The sequence below is a fragment of the Nanorana parkeri genome, unplaced genomic scaffold (assembly GCF_000935625.1).
Source record: "Nanorana parkeri isolate BGI_ZX_2015 unplaced genomic scaffold, ASM93562v1 scaffold876, whole genome shotgun sequence".
NCBI lineage: Eukaryota > Metazoa > Chordata > Amphibia > Anura > Dicroglossidae > Nanorana > Nanorana parkeri.
Window position 1 is genome coordinate 533,387 of NW_017307144.1, and position 19,785 is coordinate 553,171.

At 39.2% G+C, this 19,785-nt stretch overlaps 1 protein-coding gene across 1 annotated transcript in view; it reads right to left on the bottom strand.

Moving 5' to 3' along the window:
* Window positions 1-19,785, bottom strand: part of CRIM1 (cysteine rich transmembrane BMP regulator 1) — a 615,863-nt gene that overhangs the window by 514,123 nt on the left and 81,955 nt on the right. The gene's annotated exons all lie outside the window — the stretch shown is intronic.

Genomic DNA, 19,785 nt, shown 5'->3' on the forward strand with positions numbered 1-19,785 from the left:
AGTATAGCAAAATTAGATACATTAATTCTCTGTTATTACATGTCAAAATGTGTTATTATTTCAATATCATTTTTGGTTAACTAAAGCCAGATGTTGAGATTATCTGTACTGTATAATCAAATATATTTGATTTATTAACACAATACCTCTAAGTTTCTCAAATATTATTTGCAAGGTTTTATTAATGCTTTTCATCTTTTGTTTTGTTACAGCAGATCAAACAGCTCTTCTGACTGGTATTTTACTTATTGGTGGGAGTGAAGATATATATTTTAATGTCAACAGAGTTTTCTTTCTAGAAGAGAAACCAAATGGAATTTTAAAAAAGTGGGATATGGACTTTAATATGGCTGCAACCAACTAATTGATTAAATCGATAACGAGAATAGTTTTCAACTCGATTAGTTGCTTAGATGGGGAAAGGGGGGGAAATGGGTAGAAGCGGTGTTTAAAAAGAGAGTGCCACACCCCTGGTTTTATGTTGCAATAAGAGGGTATTTTGGAGATTGGGTTTTTTTAGGCACTCAAGACAATAGTTTAATATAAAAAAATAGAACTTTTATTCAGTACATAATTAAAAAGACAAGCTCATATTTGTAAAAAAGAAAGAAAGCCGATTCAAGAAGAACACCTAAAAGCTCCACCAGAATCCTGAATTATGACTAATTATAGTCACATAAATATATTAGTAAATTCATGCAGACAAATTTTCAATTGTAGGTCGCACCCCCTACATTCTGGCATAACCTAGTTGACTAAACAGCCGAGGAGTTTAACCACAGTGTTTAACATGTAATCAAAATGGGACAAAAGATGGAATTATTGTTAGGTGTTTGCGACCATCCATTACATCTAATTGTATTTGGTATGGCCCTTAAAAACGAGTGATTGTTAGATACAGTTGGTTCAAAGGTTATGCTATCCTATCGGTGGTTTTATAGTCTCTTAGTCGAGTCAATTGGTCAATTTGACTTCAGGTGGAAAACACCTCCCTAAACCATTCCTATTTTCGGTGTTGCACTCGAACAAGCCTTGAGCATGGCAGATTATTGGCTGTCCTCTTGGGAGGGCATTATGCCCAAAGTCCAAAACACATACTATGATCAATCCATACAGGAACCTGATGTCATAGTATTTTTTCAGAAAATGGGGAGACTCCTAGAGAGGTCAGTTATGTTCTGGCACAAAAAATATTTTGAGCGTTACATCTCCGAACAGATCATTCCTTTCGGATTACGTATCCAGATTTTTCCCCAAGTTAAAAACATTGATGAAAAGATGAAACAGCTATGGGAGGCTAATCTCCAGAAATGTTCCATGCAGATGATACAAATTTTGGTGGATCATTATACCTTGGAACCATCAGCATTGGAAGGAGAGATAAGGTCTCTTTTTTCCACCGCTACCGCTATTGAAAACCTCTCATCATATTCAGAACAGGACAAAAATCTAAGAGACCACATTGATGATTTTAGCAAAAACCTTGTGACTAACAAGGATAAAAAATTTCAGAGGGATAAACTAGCGTACACGTTGGGGCATGCCTATAAATGGTCTAGAAGAGCTAATATGAAAACAAGACACTTTGGCCCATCCTCGCATTTTGCTAGAGAAACCGGTTCGGAATCCGATTCCTCTTCCCATTCATCTTATTCCTCACGTTCTCATTATCAACGTGGACAACGCAAAACTGTCCCTGACCGCACGAAATATAGACAGGACAAAACACAGCACTCTGATCATACCATGAAAAGAAAAGAAAACAACTGTCACCAAATCAACACCTCTTTCCAAATGGATAAGACAGCCAAGGGGATGGAAGGGGGTGCAACAATGGATGCGCCACCCTTACATACCCCGGGCAACACATCACGCACAACCAATGCACGACTTCACACCTTAAATATTGATACTGCACCAGGTTCATCATGCCCCCAAAATTCACGATACAACAAAGACTACAACTCATTCTCAGGAGAAACCCACACAATCTGGCACAGGGCCAGCTACCCCTTTTTCAAGGGTGACCCAGGATACCAAAAGACTGGGGAATCTGGACTCATATGTGGTGAGAACGGGTTGGAAGTAATCAATTTATCTGGCTATTCACTAGATGGGGTGCAAAGGCAGATCCTGAGTCTAGGTCTCAGCTTCTGCCCTTCTAATAATTTTGATAAATTTGAAATGGTGAAGGACCTACACTTATTTGCTAGAAATCTCCTCTTTAGAGTCATTCATGACAAAAGCTCTAGTACCAGTCGAAAACTGGCGGAGGACCTTGCACGGTGGGAGGGTTACACTATGAGGGATTTCCGGGCACTAAGGGACCTCATGTCACTCCTCGAAGAGGGGGACTCCGAGGGCAACACATCAGACTTTTGTTGTGCAACAAAACGCCTGGGTATGAATGGGGGCTTAGGTTTATTTGCAACAACCTTCACTATGCTGCAGTTGCATTAAACAGCAAGTAGTAGTCAAAAATTGTTGAAATATACAATAGAATCCGCACTTTGGCTGCATCTTGTCAGCCTACTGTGTGCTATGTGAGAAAACAAAGATGTTTGGAGTTGTATTTTTACATTAACAATCACATATACAAAATCTGGCCTGGTTGGACACTTTAGGAGCCAGCCAGAAAGCTAATTTGGAGCTGCTTGAACACCATAGCAACCATCATAAATTATGTATGGGGACAGTCTTATTTTCAGGAACTAGATTAGCTGGAACTGATTTCTAGACTTCATCTCAGTTGAGCTCATTGCAAATCCCTGATATAAGCACAAATTGCATGTAATAGAAAAACAAAAATCTATTTGTCTTTAGTCAGGTGATTATCTTACTGCAATGCACATTTAGGGATTTAACAGCACTTCTCACAGTGGTGTGTCCTGGAGCAAGCAAGACATCTTTTAAACCATTAAAATCAAACCTATAAGTTCATAAAAAAGCAAGGTTATTTATGGGCATAGAAAATCACAATCTATTTTATTGATTGCAAGCATGCTTTAAAGTAACATTTACCTGATTGTCCCTGACACAGGAACATCCATGCAATTGCCTATGTATTAGGGATGCACTGAAACATTTCAGTTGAAAATGGTACCATGGGCAAAATACCGATATTAAAAAAAAAAAAAAAGCAGAAAATGCAGTGCATCCCCAGATTCTCCCCTCCCTGCTGTGCGTCATATGCAAGCTTTGGCCTGTTTCCCCTCTGAACCCTATTATTCTACCATGTCTGTGTCAACAGCGGGGATCGTAGGGGATACAGAGCTGACCCAGTTGCTGGTGCCCAGTGTGGAGGACAGAAAACACGGTCAGCGGGGAGGAGGAGAGCTGAGGGAGGGGCAGAAGAGTTCAGGATGGAGAGCGGGGAGGATCAGCAAACATGTGAAATAGTTGCCGATCCTTCCATGCACTGCTCAATAATATTTAATTACGGTGTCCCCAATTATGAATAGGAAGTGCTCTACATCACTTTCTGTTCATTCATGATTGTTGACATAATATCAGATACTATCTCCTCAGTTTATGAATGTACAGAAGCACTCAGTATAGAGGATTCCTGTTCATTCATAACAGGGGCTGCAAAAAAAAAGATTTAGGACTCTGTGTGCCCAATCTCTTTTTCTATTTCAAAAAGGTAAATAGCAGGCTTCTTTTTACACCACTGATATTTCCCCAAAGCCCCTAACAGTAAAGTATAAATAAACAAATAAAATGAAAACATTTTTTTTCACCAATTTTTTGGTGCATCCCTATTATATACCCCTTTGATCCATATATAGCATAAACTCTGATCTCTCCTGCTATGAGCTTGGATGGTAGCTTTACAGATTTACAGCTCATATACAGTAGCTGCTAAAGAATTCCCAATACATGTTCCAGGAACATGATTGAAACCCCTCTGTAAACTTACACATAAAATCATCCACATTCTGGATCTAGCTTATAAACAACTTGACGACCTCTGTCCCACTATTGTTATACCGTATTTCTTGATGGACAGGATTTTGAATGGTGAAACCCAATAATATTTAATAGTGGTCTCACCACCGTGGCACATGTCAATAATGGGTGTAGTGAAGTCTGATCCCCATTGCTACTATCGGATGGATTACAAGCAAACAATGGATTTCTGGGTTTGCTGGAAGAATCCTTTATACAAAGAGCTGTATTCTATACACATAATACATTTTAAATTGCCAGGGTCTTTAGTTGGTCATGTATGGCCAGTCTTTACCCTGTTTGTTAGTTCTGTTTATATGAACGCGATAAAAAAAAAAAAAAAATGTATTTGTACTTTTCAAAATGATAGTGGGTGGGGAGCATTAGAACTTCTCTCATGTTTCCTGTTCTATGTTCGGAAAATCTCTCCTCACTTTCTCTTTTGGTAACTAGTGACACACCAGACAACAAAATGCCCAACAGAAAATCTTTTGGAGAGTGATTGGGGCTGTCTTGAACATGAAGAGGAAAATCTCCACAGCTTTTTTATGTATACATCATAATCAAATGAGATTTTGAGCAAGCCACCAACAGTATATTACTCCTGTTTGCTTAAAGTTCACTGTTGATTTCACATTGATCAGCCATGCAGCCATAATGTCTCATGCAGTTTAGTTTTAGGATACCCAATTATATGTACAGAAAGGGTATATTAGACCTACTGTGTCAGTAATTGGTCCATTAGCCCTGCAGCCAAGTTTTAAGTCTAGCAATATTATCCTGAATATTAAACATCTGTAAAAGGACAACAGGAATGGTCTCATGAGAGCAACAAGAATATTTTTATATTACTACTGTTATTGTTCCTTCTGTGATCAAGGTATTAAAAACCTATCATTAGAGATGGCAAAATCTGTTGCAGTTCAAGCTATCGGCAGCCACGATGAAGTGTTTATTAGGGCAATCTGCCCGTTTTGTGATATCTCTATTTTGAATGGCCAAAACAGCGGCCACCATTGTGCAGACATTTTGGCAATGTAGAAGGATGGAGGAAGAGAGAGAGATAGAGACCATGAACTTATACCAGATGGGTCCCCCGCCTATACCGGCAGAGACAATGGGTTGAGGGTACAATTCGGGGAGGATCAGATCTGTTTAGGATGGTGGGTGGGGGATTGTTAAACATGTTTTATAGGTTGAACTCGATAAACGTGTGTCTTTTTTCAACCTATGTAACTATTATCATTCATAATTGAAGGGATCGTAAACATAATTGGCATGTTTACTATCTCTTCACTTTGTAAATGAACACGGAAGTGCTCATTATTAAGTGTCAGGCAGCAAAGGAAGAGAATGAAAACAATGTATCTTTCCCCACCCTTAAGGGGAAGCATCATAAAATGCATGATATTTCCCATTAGTCCCCACTGGTAAAAAAAAAAAAAAAGAAAATCCCATTAATAAAACAAGCCCTGTCCCCACAGACACAAACAAATGTGCAACACACACTGTGGTAATGCATTTTACATTTGTTGGCGCACTCCAAAGAGTCCATTCAAATCAGAAATTATGGTGCAGGTGCACTACAGTGCATTGACAACTAGGGCTGCAACCAACTAATCAACTATTCTCATTATTGATTAGTTGGCTGAATCCCCTAACTCTCTCCTCCATGCTGGAAAGGAGGGAACGGCAAGCAGTGGGCAGTTGCAATAGCCAGCCAGCCTTTGAGTGATACACAGATAAGCTACATTTTTGTTAATAGTTAAGGTATTTGAATTTATTTGTAAGATTTAACCCCTGAGTTTAGTGTCACTTTAAATCAGCATGTAACCACACAACAAAATGTTTGTGTGATAGAAAACTAGCAATTATTTGGGAACCCCACTTCAATGGCCAATATTTTAAGGCCTCCATTTCCCTGACATTGCTCCATCTGTTGTGCTTACAAGATCTGCAGTAATGTAGCAAGTGACAATTGCTTTGTAAGCGAAGAAAGATGCTTGAGTGCCAGTCTTGCTTAAATGCTAAATATTTCAAGTTCTCAGTTTATTTATATAAAAGGCAATCTAAAAAGGCTGATTACAGTTTAAGTAAACATCTCACTCTTACGTCTTCCACAAACAATAGAGATTAAAAAAAATTCTGGAAGCCCAAGTTCTGCGGATAATAATGAGTCTGTGTTTTGATTAAATTAATATGACTGCAGAATTTTATTGTTGAAAGGGAATACTGCAATTATCTATGGTATAAATCACTTATTGCCCTCTGCTCTTAGCAGTTTGTCTAATCATAGCCTGCTAATTACATTCCACTGAGAACAATGGATCTGTGTACTGGGATAGCGTTTTCTCCTCAAAAAACGCCATCCTAGTCAACCCTTTTTGCAAGCACTATTAGATGATTCCTGTAGAAGTGTTAAGTACAGTACAGTACGTGGTTCCGAGCTTCTTATATAATAGAAACTGAACTTTACTTTGACTCAGGAAAAATATTAAACTGCTATATATTGCAGCAGGTTAGAAATTTTAGTTAAAGTGTTGGTGATAGAGTAGAGTAACACAGACACATCTTTCCTTCGGTTTATATACCTTATAAATATATTACATTATTGAGCTCTGAGGAAGGGGGTGTCCCACCGAAAACACGTTCAGCAGTGGTAGCGTGTCTCTGCAGACTAGCAGAGCCTCTGGACTGTCTCTCATGGTCTCCCACTCACCTCCACATTAGAAAAATCAGTTGAGGAACATCAGCCCACTGATGCTTTTTATCCTTGCTCCATTTGTGAGTATTATTTTGTATATTTCATTTACCAATAAAAAGATTGTATTGGTGGTGCTGGTGGTGTTTTTTTTGAACTGAATATATTACATACATGCAGAAGGTAATGGTTCTTCTGCGTATACCATGTTTGTGTTTTCACACAAAGAGGACTAGCTATACCTATACTGGAGCTGCAGTGTGCTGCATATGCTGCCAGAAGGATATAAAAGTGATTAATATGATTGCATTAGATTTTGTTTTTTTTCCATATACCCCCCAGTAACCTTTAGCAATGAAATATGAGACACTTAAATGTTCATTCAGCTTGTAAAAGAAAAGCCTAGGTTATTGTCGGCCCAGCACTGTTCTGTAAACCTAGGGTTTAATGGAAGTGAAGGCACATCTGTTCCCTCATATGATCAGTAGATCTGTTAATCATTTTAAAGGCCTGATTTACACCAAACGTTTTGTAGCGTTTTTTCTGCCCTAAAAAAACACAAAGTATGCCCCCTCCAAAAGAGCATTTTGTCTCAATAAGCAAAATGCTTGGTCGCTGGAAAAAGTACATGAGCTTTTTTTTGGGGGGGGGCAGAAAAAGCCCACAACGTGCATAAAAAACGCAAGTAGAAATGCGCAAAAATGCCCTTGCCTAGGTGTGAACCCAGCCTAAACGAATGCATAGGACACACACACACACTTTTTTTAATGGCAAGGCAATCAAGATACCTTAATTGTACCTTGCTATGATATGAACCCCTGGTGCTACACCTTGAGGCGATTGTATGATACATCATTCATGCTTTCATCTGTAGACATTTCTATATGTCATGATTTTATCTATTATCTCATCCCCTTTTTATCGCTATGGCCTTGAAGATCCTATCACTGAATGTCAAGGGCCTTAACCACCCAGACAAGCGCTCCTTCATGTGGAAAGAGGTGCTGAAAACGAATTCAGACATACTGTGCGGATTTTCGTGTACAAAAGACAGATTTTCATGTGGGATATGTTGCACGCTTTACACACATAGTGTTTCCTCATGTCTATTTTTCAGCTATGTCTGGGAGGGGGGGGGGGGGGGGGGCGAAGGGAGCTGTGGGGGGTGGGGAGAAGAGGTGTCCTGATAGCTATTCGTAATACAGTTTCCTTCACTCTTAAGACATCCATTGTGGACCCACTGGAGTCACTTGAGGTGCGCCGAGAGCTCTCTATTCTTCTCACTTCAACAGGTCGAAGTTGCCTAGAGTCCTCTTGTCACTGTTCTCTGTGTCAGCGATGTCCTGTATTATCAACGGCACCATTGTTTTATATCCTCCCTCAGAGCCCATGACTCTTTCGACTCCTCTTCCCCCTCCCACCAGTGTCTTCCCTCCATTCTATTAATGCTAGATGCCGAAAAGGCGTTTGATAGAATATATTGGAAATACGTGGAACATGTTCTACACAAGTTTGGCTTTGGGGGTCCAATTTATGATGCTATTATGACGTTATATTCTGGCCCCTCAGCACACGTGTTTCTCTCAGGAGTTTTATCTGCTCCCTTTTAATATCTAATGGGACGAGGCAGGGGCGTCCATCGTTACCCTTAATATTTAATTTGCTAATGGAACCATTTGCAGAATTCATAGAACTAACCCATCTATTATTGGTTTTCACTTTTTACAGAGACAACATAAAGATACAACTATTTGCGGACGTCATTTTCATGCTCATGAACCCGGCTTCTTCCCTGGTAGAGGTACAAAAAGCTATCCATAAATTTGGTTTGGTTTCTTACTATAAGATGAATGACATGAAACCACATATCCTCAATTTGGGCATTCCCTCCTCATTGCAATTGAAATTATCTTCTTTCCCCTGTGCCTGGAATAATAAAGGGATTTCATACCTAGGAATCACTCTCACGTCACATACTACCTCGCTATTTAAGCAAAATTTCCTCCTATTTCAAGCATTTTCCAAAATGACTTAAAAGCTATTATCTGGGGATGATTTATCTTGGACCGGTCGGCTAGCGACCTTTAAAATGTTGATCCCCCCCCCCTAAGCTTCTGTACCTGTTTAGGGCACTGCCAATTCCTATTAACAATACCTACTTCAAGGCTCTTAGATCTTTGCTGCACAAGTATATTTGGCAGAATAAAAGAGCGAGATGTTCCTATGCCCAACTTATAAAACACAAAAAAGTGTTGGGGGAATGATCATCTTAAAGATTATTTTGCAGTAATTTTAGATCAGTGTGGTGCTCCAGTTCCATCACCCTAATTTCCGATTTATATGATTACAACAAAATTAAATCCTTCCCGAACTTGCATAGCCAATATGGTCTTCCCCAATCGGAATTATTCCACTATTTACAAATTCGCCACTTACTAGGGAAGATCAAACTGCCGGATGTTCTCTTTCCTAATAACTTATGGACATTTTAACATGACTCACATACTAAAACTAGAGGTCTCTCTTTGATCTATGGGACACTACAGGAAAAGTTCTTTTTTTAACTAATCTCTTCTGTTTCAAAAGTGGGAAACAGACCTGCAACCAAGTGTGTAAATCTCTGGGAATTGACCCTGAAGATTACATTAAGGTGGTACCCAACTACTTCAGGCTTGCTACATACTACAAGAAGCATTCTGCTCTCTGCTGGAGAGAATGTGGCACAGTAGGTAATCTTCTAAACACTTTTGGCACTGTCCTCTCCTCCAGAGGTTTTGGGGGGCAGTTTTTAGTCTTATTAGCAAAATTAGCGTCAACAGGGTGGAACCTGTTCCAGAACTGGCAATTTTAAACTTAGGAATAGAGGGATCCTCCCCCCGCAATAAAATTGTGATCACTCGTTCTTTTAGAGGCTCATCTCCTTATTGCTAGAAATTAGGCGAACGCCGGACTCTCCTAACATTACGCATCTTGCCCATCTAGTGCAACTACACTATACCTATGAGAGAATTCTAGCCTTTAATGTTGATACCATCAAACAATTTGACATTCCTTGGAGATCCTGGACTGCTTGGTTCTCCACACTTTCCACCAATGCCTCTTAGGGTTTGCGGTCTCTTATCCTCATTAATACTTTCTGTTGGAAAGGTATTTGTTGAGAACTACCTTGTTTCCTGCTGATTATACATGTGGGTATTGATTTGTTTAACTGCCTTTTTAAAGATGATGCGAATTTTGGCTACAGTCTAATATCTTGTCTTTGTATATGTATTCTCGTTTTATATTCTGTCTTCCGTATTGATCTGATGAAAAAAGATGATCACCTGTTTTATTCACATTTGCTTTAACTTGCAAGATACAGATTGTCTGTTTTTTATCCTCTGTATTGTTTAAAAATACAATAAGTTTTCTGGTTATTGTGATCAATTTGATCATATTTGTAATCAAATGGTGGTTTGAGATTGCCTGATAAATGCCACATGTATGGCCAGCGTAACAAAGAAATTAGTATCTATATATTTCTAAAAGGTAAGCGCCGTACCCAAGTAAAATTAAAATAAACTCTCATCTGATATAATGTAATAAAATAAAATACACTGAGGAACATAATCAAGCAAATTAGTGACATTAGTTGCAAAGCAGGCTCCTCTTCTTCAGCATAGTCTCTGCAACAAGTTTACAGACTCATGTGTCTGTATTCCTGGGCAGCCAAGTGCGACAGCTTGCAAAGTTCTGATACAGATTTACTACTAAAGTTGTGACAGATTTTCACTCTAAACAGAGGCATAATTAAGAATTGGTCAGGGTTTTATTTAGTGATGAGGCTGGGCTTGGTGCGAACCCGGTTCAACCAAGCCCACTCAAAACTGTGACTGCCACCCTTTCCTCCTGACCCAGTTGTAGAGAGATGCTCTTCCTGCCCTAAAGCTATGTCACAAAAGGGTGGGGAATGCCCCCAGCCACAAGTGGTGTCACAGATTGGGCCAGGGGGGTGGCAATCACAGTTTTGAGTGGGCTTGGGTGAGCTCAGGCAAACTGGGCTTGCACAAAGCCCAGCCTCATAATAAAGCCTGACCACTTTATGTATCGGTTTAGAGTAAAAATCTGCCACACGTTAAGTAATAAATCTGTCTCACAAATTGTCTCACTGCACCTGTTTAGCATTCCATGCGACAGAATTGATAAATGTCCCCCAGTGAATATTAGTTAAATATATTACCGTATATACTCGAGTATAAGCCGTCCCGAATATAAGCCGAGGTACCTAATTTTACAAAAAAAAACAGAAAATCAGTATTTGTATTTAACTAGTGTGGTACTTGAAAACGATTTTGAAAAGATAAAAAGGTTTACTTTATATGTACTTCACTTATAAAATAGAATAGAATTAAGCAGATTTAGCATACACTTTGAAGCACTGTTGCGCTCATTTCAGAGCCCACTTTTTTTTTTTTTGGACTCGGCATAGTAACATAGAAATATGACAACACGGGAAAACTAGCTTATTGGAGCCTTGTAAGTCATGAAATGTGATGGCTTACATATAGACTGTTACTAAATAATAAACTGACTTTGTATTTAAACTTCAGTTGTAGCTGTTCAAATGCCAAAAATATTTAGAATGCATTACCTGCTTTTTTTTTTTTTTTACTCAAATCCTCTGCTAAAAATTCCTTTTGCAGAATTTCTAAATTATGCTTTATACTGCGTCATCATAATTAGTTCCATTCTACCTGTAACAAACTGCATAATAGCACGTGTCATCTAAACTCATCCTGAGCGGAGTCAAACGGAGCTTCATAAAGCAAAATGCAGTAGTGGGAGGAATTGTGGCTCAGCTGTTTTTAATGACTTGGAGTCAGGCGGCAAGTGCAGTCAACACTATCTGCAGTATTGATTTTTACAATGTCCTCAATCAGTGAACAATGCTTCACCACTCTCCATAATGCAAAACAAAGCTGGGATAGCAACCTGGCTTACAATTATTATAGACAAACCCAAACAAAATATTTATTTTTTTTAGTCCAATAATGTTTCATTAAGGGTAAGTGCAACGATTCTGAAAAGTGGTCACCATTAGGCCTTGTATTAAACAACAACGACTGATGTTTTCAGATGACATCGGTATTTTCAATTCTGCATTGATATGTAGCCAGGAAATTGTATGAAAATTATATGAAGCTTTGCTATAGTTACAAAACCCATCTCTTTATTGTTCTGCGGAGCTTTTAGTCCATTTCATTTGACTGGAAAGTGACATATGCTATCCCCTTTACAATATTGCAAGCATACACAAAAATGTAAAAAATGAAGAATTTTGCTGCGGCTCCAATATCATTTATAATATAACCAAAGTATAGAGTTTACAAAAAAAAAAAAAAAAAACCTTCTGGACTTGCGTGCTATGTATGTATAGCCAAGTACTGTGTTTCCCCGAAAAGTAAGACCTACCCCGAAAGTAAGAACTAGCGCGATCTTCAGGGATTTCTGTAATATAAGACCTACCCCGAAAATAAGACCTAGGTCTTCTATTACAGAAATTCCTGAAGATAGTGCTAGGTCTCATTTTCGTGGGTTGCTGCACGTATAATTGAATTTTACACTCAGACCCCTTGCTGGCTGCATGGATTCAGCAATACATGGGCAAGGGGTCCACAGCTCCCTCCCGCCATCACACAAACCTGTCTGCCTCGGCTGCCGCTGAAAACTACATTTCCCAGCAGGCACTGCGCGGTATGACCAGTGAGGTCAGCTGAGGTGAGGGAACTTCTGATTGGAGCTCTCCTGGTGGCTCCCTGGAAAGCATCAGAGCGGAGAGCTCCAGACAGTTGCAGGTACCGTACTGTGACACTGTGTGACAGTATTCTTTCACTCCCCTTCTCCAGTACTGTATGAAAAAAAATAAGACATTCCCCGAAAATAAGACCTAGTGTGTTTTTTGGCGAAAAAAATATAAGACTGTCTTATTTTCGGGGAAACACGGTATGTTCAAGGATTAAAATGGCAAAATAGATGACTAAAGTCAAGATGAATGGTAAAGCTAAAGCTAAAACGAAGCTTGGAAAATTGCAACTGAAATTGAAGCACAATATATTTGTTTGATAAAAATTGTGGACCTGGAATTAGTTAGATGTCAGGGAATATTATGCAAGGAGAAATGGATGAAAAAAGGTTGAAATACGATAGATAAGATCATAAGGTGAGAGAAAAATAATAATAAATTAGAAGTATCACGTGAAATAATAGATCAGCTTCAAGAAACTAGAGTATAGCTGAGGAGCTCCAAGAGCATGGCTATCATATCACATTTCATAAATTGACTTTATAATCATTAAAAGACAACTGTAGCATTGGAACAAGTTCTCATTTAAGCCTTGACCCCATCTTCCTGTGTCTAGCCCACCCAGCCCAATAAGTTACCTCTGTCCCATTTCAGCAATCCGCACTGTGTGGCCCTGCCTAGAGCGTTACAGCCTTTCTTCCAAAAGCATCCCGCTAGGTCCTTTTCATCCTACACAAACATGCCACAGCCCTATTCACCCAGAAGCTAGCCACACCTGTAGAGATTTTTTCTCATCAGCCCATGGGCTGAACAAGAGAAAATCACTTGTTACCTCCCATTCAGGCTATCCACTGTCGGCTATTGTATCTAGACACCTGCAGCTGCCTAAATACCTGTACAGGTACTGCATCTGATACAATGCAATCACTACTTGGCTAAAATGTTCTATTTGTCTTATCTGACTTCTGTCAAGCTGGGTGGTGATGGCACACACAGCTTCATTTTGGCCAAATTAGCAGGAACTGGCTAAAATTCAAGCCATGTATGACCAGCTTCAGGCCTACAACTCAATCCATTTTGTGTGGAATGACCCTTTAATGAAGACAATTATAATTTAAAGTTGAGCTCTTTTTCCAAAGCCATTCAACCACAACATAGTGTTGTGTAAGCAGAGAGGCTGAATGTGCTGCACTTGCAGGGTTATTAGAGCATTTCATTTCTGCAGTTATCACATTTATGTATCCAACATCACAACAACTTAGTGTGTGGGCTACAAAAAAGGACAGTGACAAAAGTTTCAAAAGGAACTGCATAGCTGACCCATAACCAGTCGGTAGCATTAATGCAGCAGACTGTAACATAATATGCTTTCTATGCAAGATTAAAGTGTCCTTTCAAAGCACATAATAGATGATGAGTGATGCGTCTTTCCTTGAACTGGCTGTAAACATGAAAAACCTACTGGTTGTAAACATGAAAAACCCAGAAAAAGCATTGTTTTGTTTGTGCTGAAGGGAGTTCTGCAAAATTACATTTTCTATGTTCCTACAGACATAATTATTTGTGGTTAGGCTGTGGGAATGCCTCTTCAAGCAGTGAGTAAGTGTGCACTGTGCTATAAGCAACACAGGGATGGGGGTGGTGAGGGTGGAGCTGGGCAGCAGCAGGCAGAGGTGGCAGACATAACCTGTCAAATTTACATAATTCCGCCCAATGTCCAGACCATGCTGATGTGCTGCTTATTTCAGTGTGATAGAAGGGGACTTGTTACAGTGATCAACATCTCTGAAAATCTTTCAACTGGAAAAAAAGTAGAAAGGTAATATAATAATATAAAACATATGTATAACACAATTCATCTTTGCCTGTATACAAGCCTTAAGCACCACTGCAAGGGTTAACCCATTTTTACCCCAGAGTTCTTCTTTAACCCCACCCCCCATCCAGTATGTAAACCCTCAAGAAGTAGTGCTCTGCAACTGAGCAGCGGAATGACACGTTCAAACCCTGTCATGTGGAGGAAGGCTCGTTAGCTTTGTATAAGCACTGACCCAGCCCAAAAGGGTTTTCTACTAGTGTTAATTTAATTTGGACTTCCGATTCCCTCAGAGCACTGCCAAAGCCCCAGCCCCCCGACTATCGGAAGCTGGATTGGCTGAGACGCAGGCTGCACTGATCTCCCTGCCTCCTGGATCAACGCCCTGCAAACAATACTCCTCCATTGGTTACTGATCCAAAGGATTTGCCTGCTGCTGTCACGTTTCTCCGCCCATCTCTCTAGCAAGTTAGCACTATGTGACAGCCTTCTCAGACTTTTTCCCTCCCATTAACTTCCATCCCCACTGCCAAATAAATAAGACCATTAGATTTTAGTCAACTAAATCTACTTGAGATTTAGTCGACAAAACTAGACTAAAACAATTCAGATCCCTAAAATACAACTAAAATGGCAAATTAGTCAAAAGACTAAGACTAAAACTAAATTGAAATTTGCCATCAAAATTGAAACTTTCTACTTAGGGCCTCAACAGGTAAACAAGGTAGTAGTAGAAAGTATCAGAGGGGAGTGAAAGGGCCATAAAAATAATCTGTCATTTGCCCTTAATGGTCAATGACAGGCTCACTTTAGTACTTATCCTACCCACAACTGATAAACCCTAAAGTGAGCCTTTAATAATGTATTCTTCCCAACAACTAACATTTAAACAAACGCCTATCCTGCTGAATATTCACCTAGTTTTGCACTGGAAGCCTCTGCGTCAATAGCAAGCAGTCCCATGCCAAGATCCTGACACCAGAAAAAAACAAGTGCAACCAAATAGAGTCCCCTAAAAGACTACTAAAGTATACAGGGAGAGGGCAGTTAGATAGGGCTTGGCCCAGAAGTCAGGTCATTATAAGCAAAGTTAATGTAATCTTCAGAGAGAAGAGTTTGGTGGCAAATAAATGTAATGGTAGGCATCTTATGACACCTGCTTTTAGTCAGTGCATTGAGATTAAAAATAAAACATTTTATTATTTTTATTTATTAAAAAATTACAGACACACTGTCATTTAGTCCCTAATTTTTAAGGAAAAAATAAACAAAAAGGATGGATAAGCTCTTGTGAGAACTAGGTTATGAATGTTATTCACTGCACATGACATACTTTTTTTAAAGGGCCCCTTATACACAGCAGGTAAAATAAGATAAGGTAAGTCCATTACTTCTTGGCCCAAAGATTATATGGAGAAAAAAATGATTTTGGATTGCCATACACACCAATTCTCTGATTTAGACACCTTTTCTCTTCGTATTATGCCTACAAATAATCCCAATTGTGTTTCTTGACATGGTAATGTACTATAGACAGATGTACTACCATAACAATAACCCTTTATTCCTTTCGCTGCACAAACTACAGCATCTAATGCTCATAGCAGTTAATAAAAACAAAAACACAATCTTTATAAACACTGACTAGCTCAGCTGTGAAGGAAACCTCTGCTTCTCTCCTAATAAGCCTGTCACAGTTGCTTGTGCACTTATTCAATAGAAAGAAGGTAAACGACATAATTACTTGTATATTTAATAAACTCACTCACTAGCTAATCCAGAGCAACTAAAGGTGAATGCATGTGATGGAAATTCCAACAGTTCATATGGAAGGCTAACAAGAGGAGATTACTTCAACAAACGTACACAAAGACCACATTCTGCTTCACTTTGTTTCGCAATATTGTTTTTACAGGTTGTCTTTATGGGTTCTTTGATGAACAATTCATAACCTTATGTTATTAATAATTTTCATATGAACAATAATATTAAATCTTTAGAAATGTTATAGGCACTCTTTGAATAGTGTTGTGCCGAAGGTATTAACATGACCATTGCAATCTATAAACAGACGGGAACATTTTATTGACGAGACTGTTACTTCCGTAACACAGCTGCAGTCATCATTTGTGAGTTATTTATAGCACACTATCAGCTTGGGATTACAGCAGGATGCTGCACTCATTCATACATACATTTTGATAGAGTTTGCTCACTCCCTTGTCAGGCTGGAATGTGCTGTAAAGAAAAGTAATCAAAAAACATTGCAAGCATTGATATCATTGATCCCAACCATTGTTTTCTCTATTGGCTATACCAGTGATGTATGACTAATCACAATTGTTATCTTTAAAGTGGACCTACAGGCATGCTTACATTTGTGGGTAACCTTTCACACACAAAAAAAAATACTTGGCATTCATCATTATGTATTCCATATTTAATCAATTCAATAATTAATGATTCAACAGAATATTTTAAATAACACAAATTAAAATGACAGAAAAAAATGGAGCCTTTACCCAATATTTTGTTTACCAACATTTAGAGGCAATCACTGTCAAAAAGCAATTTCTGTAGCGATAAATGAGACCTATGTACCTGCCAACAGTACATAGCCAATTCTTCCTAAGAAAACTGCTCCAGCTGTCTCAGACTGCTTGTTTCAGCTCTTTCCATTAGTGTTTGATAGAATTCAAGGGTCATATAAGGTCACATCAGAATAGTCCATTGCTTTGTTCGAAGCTATTTTAGGGTACTATTAGCTGCATGTTTTGGGTCATTATCTGTGGAGAGGGCCGTTCCCTCCATAGGTCTGCCTCATGTTAGTTTTTTGAATTCTGCAATGGTGGGAGAACTATTCCTGATGCTGTTCATGGATGGGAGGGGTCTGTTGCTTCACTTATTATGTATGTCTATTTAAAGATGTTTGTACTTTGGTGTGTCATTCTGAGCCTGATGAAGGGGAACCCCCTGAGGCCCCGAAAGCGCTTGCAATTGAATGGCAATTTTTCATTAAAAATAACTTTTGCTGATCACTCTCTAAATGGTGTGCTGGCGACATCCTTTGATATTCATTATTGTTCACGGCACCATCCCTGGTCACTACGAGCACCTACCTGTATACACAGGATATTCACGGATCAGCTAAGGAGTGCAGCAGGATAGAACTAATTATCCGTGGAGGACCCATGCTGTTGGAGGACCCATGATCTGCAAATGAGGCAGAGTTTTTGGACACTGAGCAGTACAACCCACTCCAGAATTCTGTGAACGCTTGGAGATTTCAATGTGCCCCGAATATATTCAAGGCACCCTAGAGCAGATGCAGCAAAGTAGACCCTAAATATATCTGGGCATCCTCTATTTTTCACAGTAGGTAGGTTTTTCTTTTTCATTTGGAAGCTTCTTTTTTTTTCTCCATCTGTGAACATAAAGCTGATGTGACTTGCCAAAAAGCTCCAGCTCAGTCGCATTTGTCCAAAGGACATTCTCTTGGAGGCACCGCGGCTTGTAAATATTAATTTTAGCAAATAGCAGTCTGGCTTTTTTATGTTTTTCTTTCACCATTGTAATCTTCCTGGATCTTCTTTGAGCCCTAGAAAAGGGATGGATGACGTGATGAGACACTGATCTCTTAATATTTGCAACTGTAGTCACAGGAACATTAAGCTGCTTTGAGACGGTCTTATAACCTTTGACATGTTGGTCTATATTTTTATGATCTCCTCGGACTACTTTCTCCTTTGCTTTCTCTGGTTCATGTTCAGTGTAGTGCACACAATGATACCAAAACAGCAGACTGACTACTTTTTCCAATTCAATAGGTTAAGGGATTACAAGATTAAAGACATGTGTGATACTAATTACAGAAAACAGTTTGAAATCTCACTAGGATTCAAATATTTACAATGTCTCCTAGGAGAACCAACAAGTCTGCTCAGGCCATTTTAAAATGTTTGTTTCTTTTTTTGTAGAATAATTTATCTCTTTTCACACTTTCTTTGCTGTACTCTATAATGTACCAAGGGCATGCAAGTATACATGAGACAACTGCTTTGAATTTGATTACTTTTCAAGAGGAATGAATCGTTGTTTCAACAAGCTGTAAAGTTACCAACAAAATGTGTCATCCTTTAACCCTTTCGCTGCCAAGGACGTACGTCGTACGGAGCTACAAAAGTGACAGTGCTGCTAATCACCTGCAGCCAATTCAGTCTACATGCATGTGTTCCAATGGCAACTGCATAATTTCCCAGGGTGGGCTTCCTTACTGTAACACTGATAGATGAAGCCTTTACAATATGCATCAGCGTGGCCCCCTGTAGTGTTCCATTGGGACAACATATGACAGATTGACACAGAAAACCAAACTAAAAACTTGAGAACTATGGGGTAACCTTTTTATCCCATGGTTCTTTTAAGCGGCACGGGAGGACATATAATAAACCTCCTCCCATAACCCAAAGCTCAGTATATAGCGAGCTGTATACTGAGCGCCGCAGCCGGGACTGATCGTGACAATACTGTCGAGATCCACCCAACTGGCTGATTGAGTTGGCTCTGCCTATCTGGAGGCAGAGCCAGCTGTGCCTGCCCTCTCCAACGTCCATTCCTCCAGTCAGCGCTGGAGGATCGGAGAGGGGAGGGGGGAATCCCTGCGGGGAGTGGTAACTGATAGTCACCGCTCACTGCAGGGAGATGATTGTAAAGTGAGCGGCTCTAACTATGAGGTTGAGTGAAAATCACTCATCTAATAGATCTCCTTTAAGACAGAGCATTGTCACCCTCTAACAAAATCACTTTATGGCAGGTTTACCAGATATTTTTTTAAAGATGGTTGTTGATTGAAAAATACTGAAAAGGACTTTAAATTAAGCCTATATAGGATTCGAGTTATTGGATTACCATACTTAAAATCTTATGTTTGGCTGTCTAACACGATTCAAGTATCACAGTTTACTGTGACAAAGCAAACATATGCCAAAGAGAATCTGGTACAACATTCCTGATTAGAAGCAGCAGAGCACACCTGCACATGTGAGTGTGCCTAGAAACACTATTTGCTTGCCTTAGAGAAGCTCATTAAGAGTTTGATGGGCATATCCTGTCTGCTCCTGCTTCCGATTACTAGATTGATGGTATCATCAAGATGTCCATTTCGAAACGGGAAGAGCTGATTTACAAACACTTTTGAAAGTTTGTAAAAAGTGGGCCCAGGTAAAACAGCTGCAGAATGCTTAATGTAAATACTATATCATTGACAAATTACTTGTCATACTGTTCGAAGGATAAGTTTCTCAGAGTCTAGACCCACTTTCTGAATACACATTATATCTGATTAAAACCCTAGGCCAATGTGCATGTGATGTTATACAACAATCTGCTTAAAATACACCCAAAAATATGCAGTAAGCAGGAAATCTAAGGTTTAATCCAGATATGTTTATAATAATGTACTGCAGTACTGACTGGTCATAAGGTTGCCACCTTTCCAGGGAAAATTTACTGCCTTCCTATTAAGAACACTGGCAACAA